General features: G+C 43.4%; 1 protein-coding gene across 1 annotated transcript in view; it reads right to left on the bottom strand.

Moving 5' to 3' along the window:
- SUCLA2 (succinate-CoA ligase ADP-forming subunit beta) overlaps positions 1-8,235 on the bottom strand; it is a 34,564-nt gene that overhangs the window by 6,820 nt on the left and 19,509 nt on the right. The window lies entirely within an intron of this gene.

Genomic DNA, 8,235 nt, shown 5'->3' with positions numbered 1-8,235 from the left:
AGGCCCAGAGAAGTTAAGTGACTTGCCCAAGGTCACACAGCTGACAAGCGGCAGAGCCGGGATTAGAACCCATGACCTCTGACTCATTCATTCATTCGACTGTATTTATTGAGCACTTACTGTGTGCAGAGCACTGTACTAAGCGTTTAGAAACTACAATTCAGCAACTGAGAGACACAATCCCTGCCCACACAGGGCTTACAGTCTAGAAGGGGGAAGATAGACATAAAACAAGTAAACAGGCATCAATATAAATAAATAAAATTATAGATGCATACACATCAAAACAAGTATACAGGCATCAAAATAAATACATAGAATTATACATATATACATGAATGCTTAAGTGCTGTGTGGTAGGGAGAGGGGGGAGAGCAAAGGGAGTGAGCTGAGGTGATGCGGATGGGAGGGGGAGCTGAGGAAAAGGGAGGCTTAGTCTGGGAAGGCCTCTTGGAGGAAGTGAGCCTTCAGTAGGGCTTTGAAGGGGGGGAAGAGTGATCTTTTGGCGGATTTGAGGAGGGAGAGCATTCCAGGACAGAGGTAGGACGTGGGCCAGGGGTCGACGGTGGGACGGGCGAGATCGTGGCACAGTGAGAGTCCCAGGCCCGTGCTCTTTCCACTAAGCCACGCTGCTTGCCCAAGCAGCAAGGCACTTAACTTCTCAGTGCCTCTGTTGCCTCATCTGTAAAATGGGGATTAAGACTGTGAGCCCCATGTGGGACATGGACTATGTCACACCTGATTAGTTTGTACCTACCCCAGCACTTAGTACAGTGTCTGGCACAGAGAAAGCGCTTAACAAATGCCATTTAGAGAAAAAAAAGGGGACGGGAGGGGGAAAGACGCTGATTTTTGTTCATCATTAACAAAATAAATCTTATTTATGCCCTGCTATAGTCATATAATTGGGTTAGGAAGAGCCACCCAGTGGCTATTGGTTGCTTGCCAATTCACTCTGTAATCTGGCCTGACTCTTTCAAATTGCAAGCTTCTCTCCCACGTGAATGAAAAGTCAGGAGAGCTTGGCTCAGAGAGCCAAGACAAATGCCCTGATTGCCAGGTAACAACCAATAGCTCTGGTGTGGCTCATTGGAAAAGTAAATACTTGTTGGCTATCTGAACTGAAACAAATATTTCACTATATCACTCTATTTTTTCCAAACATCACAGGGGTTAAAATTGGAGGCCAAGTGCTTTTATCTGGGTAAACAGAAGAACGTACACAGAATGCATCCCCAAGTGATTAAAAAGAAATAACAAACAAAAAAACCCACCAGCCAATATCTTCACTTGCCTCCAAAGTTTTCACCAGTCTTGCAGTCTCCGTTACCTGTACCACTGCTACCTCTCACATCCTTCTGGCCATGATCACCTTACGTGTTCAGGGACAGGGATAATGTCTAATTCCCACTGCTGCACTCTCTCCCACTGTTTAGTACAGTGCTCTGTACATAGCATTTAATACCTAGTACCATGCTCCACACACAGCAAGTACTCAATAAATACCACTGATTGATGATCTCTAGGCTAAAAAAACATAAACAAGAATCCAGACTTTAAGCTCAAATTCCAATAAAAACATAATAGAGGCAGAACTCACTGCATTTTTTGACACAGGTCACATGAGCACATACTCATTTCCAGAGCTTAAAATGGCTTCATAATCTGTTATTAAAAGAACTGACTTCCACTGAAGTACCTAAAGGATTTCTCCCAAACTCCATTACACCAATTATACCCAACTACAGTAGCTCTAAAACCCCCAAACGTGCCCCTCCCAGGTGGTTGAAGTCGGTCCTGCCCCTTGCCCAATATATTCACCTTCAGTAACTCAAAATGTCTTTCGTTGCATTGCACAGACAAGTGACGCTGCCACCATGATACCTCAGTCAAGCACTGGTTGGGAGGATGAGCGGGCAGAGTGTCCATATTTTCAGCTACGAGGCAAATTAAACCCACTCAAGAGGCTCCACTGTTTACCACCCCTACTGCTATGTTACTGGTCTGTCTGTAAGAGATTCTCCAAATTGCTCCACCTTATTTTTGTTAATAATTTCACAAAGCTGCAGAAGAACTGACAGATGCAACTTCAGTAGGGTATTTGTACATTTCCACTTTGTCATCCTACCTGCTCCCTCTGCTCTTGGTTATCAGTCTCCTATTACCTAGTTGACACATGTTCCGGCGTTCGTGGTTTGCTCTCACTTTACTCTCAATGAAGGCCAATTTTCATTTTACCAGGGAACCTGAAAACAGCTGGCCAATACAGTGGTGATGACTGCAGTGGCTACCGAGGTGGGTAGCTTGGCAGTAGCCTTTTGGTCTAAGGAGCTCCGGCACAGCATCACTGGCTGAAAATGGGTTTCGAACTTAAAATCTGCGTGTGCACTTCACAGCGTGCTGCATCTCTGCCCACCTTCCTATCGTTGTGCCTACTAGCCCAGCAGGAGCACAAATAATGGAGATTAGACAAGTCCAAGTGGCACGGCACAAACCACTATCCAATGCTTTTGCACAGATTCTCGACCCAAAAGCCTTCATGACTAGACTGGGGCTTGTCCGGTGTTTATAGCAGCAGACTTCATCAACAACAGAAGTTCACAATAACTGTGTGTGAAAAACAAATCGGCAAGTTCTGCCTACCCAGTCTGCCCATCAAGAATGTGTTTGGGAACTGATTTTTCCGGTTAAATATAAACTAAGGGGAGAAGTTGTGAATCTGTTAAATTTGCTAGATATATAAAAAAAAAGTTAGAGCATTCAACTTAAGTGCTATTGATTTGAATTACCTCAGAAGTGCTTGGGGATTAGGGTGAGACTGGGAGTAGATTGCCTCATTTATTTTTCTTTCAGAAATCTAAGATGCGAGAGTCAAGTCAGCCCACCCGGAAATGCACTCTGTCCCTTCCATCCCCCAGTGGGGCTTGTTCTGGGGCTACTGGGACCTAGTGATTTTCTTCATGGGGTGACACTTGCTAATATTAGCTTTATTTAGTGTCTTGGGCATTTAGAAGCCAGACAGAATTCACAAAATGATCAGGTCTACACAGGGCTTATCTAATGGCAAATTGAAAAAAACTGCCCAAATCTAAAGTCATCCAGGTATTTTGTTAGTCCATCAGCCCTATAGGGATTTGTTACTTGAATTTTGCCTGGCAATTCAGTAAGTGAGAACTGAAAATTTAAGGCCTATTTCTGTATTCTCCTGCACATCTCATTAGACCCCCTTCTAGACTGTGAACCTGCTGCTGGGTAGGGACCATCTCTATGTTGCCAACTTGTACTTCCCAAGCACTTAGTCCATTGCTCGGCACACAGTAAGTGCTCAATAAATACAATTGAATGAATGAATGAATGAATGAATGAAAGCTCCTGAGGGCAAAGACTGCATCTCTCCCTCCCACTGTATTCCCAAGTGTGATGCACAAATGCTGTAATAATGAGGATGATTGTGACTAGCCCCCCTAATTGACAACTGCTGTCTGGAGCTGCTGGCATTCAGTCCTGCATTTCTCCTGCCCCCTCTACCTTGCCATCCTACCTGGATTGTGTGACCTACTCAAAGACACCCAGCCTCCCCCTGAAAGGCAGTGGCTTTGGGGAGACAAGGGCATGGAAGCCTGAAATGCAGCAATCACACAGATATGCTGCATGGCCTAGTGGAAAGAAAACAGGCCTGGGAGTCGGAGGACCTGGGTTCTAATCCTAGTTCCACCATTTGACTGCTTTGTGACCTTGGGCAAGTCACTTAATTTCTCTGGGCTTCAGTCTCCTCATCTGCAAAATGGGAATTCAATACCTGTTCTGCCTAGACTGTGAGTCCCATGTGGGACCTGATTACCTTATATCTGCCCAAGTGCTCAGTACAGCGCTGGGACATAGCAAGAGCTTAACAAATACCACAACTATTATTATTATTATTATTATTATATTACTGTTATTATTATTATTACCATGTGCTGATGTCAGGGCTGTACATACCTGCTGCCTCTACTTTTATACCAACTCTTCTTGAACCCTGTAATCTGAAGTTTGCCTTCCACTATACTGAGACCACTCTCCCCAAGGTTTCCACAGGTCTCCTTTCGGAACAATCTAATGAACGCTTATTCTGCTTCTGACACTACAGACTACCTCTGTCTGTAAAGTCTCTCCAGCTTTGCTTTACCATGCCAATACTCTCCAGGTTCACTTCTTCACTCCTTGATTACTCAATTTTTTTCTCTTCCTCTCTTCACAGCAACTGTGGGTGCTCAAAAAGGCTCAGTTCAAAGTCCTCTTCTCAGTCTTCACTATTTTCTCAGGGAGCTGATCCGCTCACATGATTCCACCTATCATCAATTTGTGGATGACTCCCAAATTCTTATCTCCAGACCTGCACTCTCACCTGCTTTCCAGTCTCATAATTTCTTCTACCTCTGGGAAAGCTCCACCTACGTGACTCATTAACTTCTGTATCATCATCATCATCATCAATCGTATTTATTGAGCACTTACTGTGTGCAGAGCACTGTACTAAGCGCTTGGGAAGTACACGTTGGCAACATATAGAGACAGTCCCTACCCAACAGTGGGCTCACAGTCTAAAAGGGGGAGACAGAGAACAAAACCAAACATACTAACAAAATAAAATAGACTAGACATGTACAAGTAAAATAAATAAATAAATAGGTAGAGTACTAAATATGTACAAACATATATCCATATCTACAGGTGCTGTGGGGGAGGGAAGGAGGTAAGATGAGGGAGCGAAGGAGGTATGTGTGTGTGTATATATATATATATATATACATATATAAATATGCATATATATATATACTCTGCACACAGTAAGCGCTCAACAAATACGACTGACTGATTGATCACTATTATCATTAACAATGAAAAACAGGCCAAGGCAGGGGGCCTAGGCGGTGTTGGCCATCCGGTCCTGGGGATGTCAAAAGCTGAGTCTTTCCATCTTCCCTCTTAAACCTTCTCCTCTTACTGTTGGCCATTCTGAAGGCTTACTAGTGCAGTTAACAAGCAGCCTAAAAAGTTAATAGCTCTTCTATCACTTCCACATAGTAAGTCATTGTGCTGTGAATAGAAGCAAAACTTAAAATATTAAAAGCCTGGATGTCATCAAAGAGGCTGGGGGGAACTTGTTCACTTCATTTCCTATGAGAACAATACAACTCAACCAGATGGAAGAGAACAAGAACCCCCATGAGGGGGGACGGCTTCACTTTTAAAAGTAGAGAACTACATCCATTAAAATTAAACAAATAGCAGTATGAAACTGGCTACAAAAGCTGAAAAGATGAACAAAGAATACCAAAAAAATCTCTTAGCCTGAAAACAAAAAACTAATACCTGTACAAAAGCCATAGGCTTTATTTTTAATCATGTTGGAAAGTTAAAGGAAAAAATAATTATTTGTTTCCCACAAGGTTATTAAGGAAACAGGTATCAACAAAAAGGATTAGGTATTCACAAAGGAGAAGAGCAAATCAATAAGATACTAACTACAGGAGTGAAGAGAAATAAAGACCTCAGTGAATACACCTGGAAAACTTGCGAAACGAATAAAGCAGGAAGACAGAACATTATGAATCTCAAGTTCTGCCACCTTTGCTAAGAAGTAAACACTAAAGAACAAGCTGTAGACCACATATTTTTAAGGTTGGAAGTATCTGAAACACACACATAATGCACAGCCTCCACTTTAATGATTTACGCCAAGCGATTACAGGGAATGTTCATCATGTATGATGCAAGTGCTTATTTATTTCAAATTTTTGAACATGGAATAGTTTGGGGTAGGATTTGGATGGAGAATAGGGAATAACAGATTAAAAAATCCACTCTTTTAATGGTTATGTTTCAGGATCAAGTTGAAAAAGCCTATGGATAAGAACACCCAGGAGAAAATAATCAAACAAATCTGTACTCCCCAATTTTTCCTAGTACATAAATTAAGAAATATTCTTAGTCAAAATAATGCGAACAAACACATGCCATCGTATGGATCAGAAAGTGAGAGACAAACAAAAAGTGTAATTATTGATGCAATGCCCTAGAAAAGGGCGAATAAGACACCAAAAAGTTCATTATTTGAATCCATTTTTCTTTTTCAACTTTCCTTAATGATTCAGAGGATGGTGGAACTTCTCAGGATAGACTGTGTCCAAACACTAAAACTCAGTGACAAGATCAAAGTACAGAGGAAGCAAAGTCAAAGAAATCTTTTAAAAAGTGAAGCTTAGTCTTCCCCTTGTCCCTTGCAGGCCCAGCTCCAGCGGGAGGCAGGGTTTCAGTCTGCCTCGGGCCAGATTACAGAGTCAAGCGCTGCAGGGGAGCAAGGGAAAACCTGCTTGCCTGCGAGTAGGATCACTCGATTCAGATTATTCACTGAGTAGTTTGGGCAGGTTCAATCAGATCCCTGTGGCAGGCCTGCCATATCCAGCCACCTCTGTCTAACGAGGGTGGCTCTGACGGCAACTCTCAGACTCCTGCCAACTTTTCATGATATTAGCTGGGATCTTCAAGTACAGAGACCCGGCCACTAATTATGTCCCCAACCTCCCCCAGAATGGATGCTGGGGCTGCTTGGAAACACTTTGGGGCTAACAATCAACTGCATCTATTGAGCACTTAATGTGTGCAACGCTCTAAACAAAGGACTTGGGAGAGTACACTATAACAGAGTTGCTAGGCACATTCCCAGCCCACAATGACCTTACAGTCTAGAGGGGGAGACGGCTATTAATATAAATTACAGATATTTACATAAGTGCCGTGGGACTGAGGAAGGAGTGAATAAAGGATGCAATTCCAAATGCAAGGGCTAGAGCTCAAGGCCAAGGCCAAAAAATTCCACAGAGGCCCTCCCCCGGCCACCATTCCGCCCCATCTTTTGATGTGACATTAGACTTGCTATATATTTACGGTCCTTGGCAGTCTGGTGGCTGCTAAGCAGATTCCCAGAGCTATGTCTCCAGCCCTGACGGCTCTCCTTCCCTAAATCTCACATTTCCTCCTGCCTTCAGGACATACCTACCTGGATGTCCTGTCGACACCTTGAATTGCAAACATGTCCAAAACTGAACTTACTTTCCGACCCAAACCCCGTCCTCCCCATCACTGAAGACAACACCACTATCCTCCCTATCTCACAAGCCCGTAACCTTGGCATTGTCCTTGACTCACCTCTCTCACTCCATCCACATACTCAATCTGTCATTAAATCCTTTCGGTTTTACCTTCACAACATTGCTACAATATGCCCTTTCCTTTCCTTCCAAATGGCTACCGTGCTGATCCAAACACTTTTCCTAGCCCACCCTGACTGCCGCATCTGCCTCCTCACTGACTTCCCAGCCTGTCTCTCCATACTCTAATCCATATTCTACTCTCATCTAACAAAAACGTTCAATCCATGTCTACTCCTTAAAAACCTCCCATCCACCTCCTCATCAAACTCCTCACCATCAGCTTTAAAGCATCCAATCAGCTTACCCCATCCTACTTCACCTCACTGATCTCCTACTACAGCCCAGCCTGAGCAGACTGCTCTTCTAGTTTGTCTACATACTGTGGCCCAATCTTGTCTATCTCGTCACCGATCCCTTTCCCACATCTACCCCTTACCCTAGAACTCCCTCCCCCTCCACACAGCAGACCACCACTCTCTCAACCTTCCAAGCACAATTAAGGTCACATCTTTTCCATGAGGCCTTCCTTGACTAGGGCCTCTTTTTCCCGGCATGCTCTCCCTTCTGCTTCATCTATGCACTCGGATCTGTGACATTCGGACACTTGATATTCGCCACATCCAGCCCCACACCACTCATGTACATATCCTGAAATTATTATAAATTATTTATTCATATTAACATCTGTCTCCCCATCTAGGCTGTAAGCTCATTACGGGCAGGGACAGTGTCTACTAATTCTGTTGTATTGTACTCCCCCAAGCACTTAGAACAATGCTCTGCACATAGTAAGCACTCAATAAATACAACTGATTGACTGATTAGTTGCAAAGCTTTGTGCAAGTCACCATCCTGCCTCCCTGGATGTATGTGCTAAGTTAAAAAAAAAAAAACAAAAAACACAAACACAAATCAGGGAGATAAGACCAACAGGGAGGTACCACAGTATCTTTATAGAATACCCAGTACCTGGAACCTCAAAACAGGAACCAAGGCACAACAAATAAAATACATTCCTTTTCCACCATCTACAAAGTAA

The sequence above is a fragment of the Tachyglossus aculeatus genome, chromosome 20 (genome assembly GCF_015852505.1).
Source record: "Tachyglossus aculeatus isolate mTacAcu1 chromosome 20, mTacAcu1.pri, whole genome shotgun sequence".
Classification (NCBI taxonomy): domain Eukaryota; kingdom Metazoa; phylum Chordata; class Mammalia; order Monotremata; family Tachyglossidae; genus Tachyglossus; species Tachyglossus aculeatus.
The sequence above is the reverse complement of the archived record's forward strand: the minus strand, read 5'-3'. Positions and strand labels throughout refer to the sequence as shown.